Raw genomic sequence first — 1,671 nt, forward strand, 5'->3', positions numbered from 1 at the left:
TAAAAGCATTGTGCTTACAATGAGAATACATATCACTCAAACATAATATTTTTTGAGCATTGGGCCTCTATCAAACGAGCACCCTCGAGAACCTCCTCGAAATAGTGTTCGGCAGCCACCCGACCTATGGCTGAACCCTGCGCCGCAACAGTGGTAGCGTCCATCTCCGCCTAGTATGCTTTAACACGGGCAAGGGCCATCCGTGAGCCTTCTATGCACGCCGACCTCTTCATCGCATTAATGCGCAGCACCGCATCAAGGAACTGTTGCACTAAGCTAAAATAGCTATTCGGCTTTGGCCTTTCCGGCCATAGCTGATCCACAACGGACCTCATGGCGAGTCCGGATAACCTATTCAGTTCGGCCCATTCGGCTAGCTGGTCAGTCAATGAAAGCAGACGCTCTGGAATGTGGAATTGCGTCTAGAACAGCTTGTCCACTTCACGATCTATCTGACCTTGGAAGTACTTGGCTGCATCGGCAGCGCTCGCTGCCAAATCCATATACGCATCTGCCGAACTCCATAGCCGATCCAGAGGGGCATATTGGGGATCTCCGAACTTCCTCCGTAACATGAAGGGTTTCCCAGCCGCAATATGCCCGGCTCCCCACAGCTCCTCCTTCTTCGCTCTCATAGCAGAACGGGTGTCTTTGTCTACCGCCGCGGCCTTCTCAAGGTCCGTTGCCTTCACTCGGTTTTCTTTCTCAAGGACCCGGCAACGGTCGGCGGTGTCTTTTAATTCTACGGCCATCTTGGCCATCTTCTCCTGGCTCTTGCAATGTGCGGCCTTCTCGGCTTTCAACTCTTCGGTCGCCTTCAAAGCAGCCGCATTACTAATCCTCGCTTGTTCCTTGGCTCGGGCAAGTTCCGCCCGCAAGGCTTCCATGGTGGCAGCTCCATCTGCAGTCACAACATATTAAAGATACTAGCATTATGCCGCTCTTACTATGTGGCGTTCACCGGATAATAACACTTACCCTGTGCCTCATCAAGCCTCTTGTTAACAAGCTCGATGTTGGCGTCTGTCGCATCCAGTTGCCGTTTTAATTGGGCAAACTCCCTAGTCCGGCTAGCCACCGGAGCTCCCACCACCTGCACATAGAGGCAGTTTGGTTATTGCCTGGGAATATGATCCTCTGTTCGCCACCGTTCTCGACGACAACCAGAGTCTCAGGGGCTACTATCTACACATGGCACACCTAACATGTGCAGTACTATCACATATTATCTCACATACCTCAAAGCCTGTCAATAGACTCATAAAGGCTTCATGTAATCCGCTTTCAGCGGACGAGATTCTCTCCATCACCGTACCCATCAGCGTACGGTGCTCTTCTGAGATGGCTGCTCGCCCCACCAACTCCCTCAGAACGTCCGACCGCACACCAAACGGTGTCGGACTCTTTCGTTCGGGGGTCTACGGGGTTATCTTATGGCCTCACCGGATCCGGAGAGGCCCTCCACGATGACACTTCGGGGTCGCCCGCTTCTGGAGCGGAGGAGTCTGGGGGAGGCGTTTCGCTCTCCATCATCTCTGGAAGAAGATCCCCCAAAGACGAGCTCATTTGAGAGGGGCTGAGGCCCGAACTACAAGATAGATGTGGTGGTTATTTTCTCAGAGGAACAAGATAGCATACCCTTACTATTAAAATATTTTGGATCACTTATGA

This window comes from Triticum aestivum, chromosome 1A (genome assembly GCF_018294505.1).
Source record: "Triticum aestivum cultivar Chinese Spring chromosome 1A, IWGSC CS RefSeq v2.1, whole genome shotgun sequence".
NCBI lineage: Eukaryota > Viridiplantae > Streptophyta > Magnoliopsida > Poales > Poaceae > Triticum > Triticum aestivum.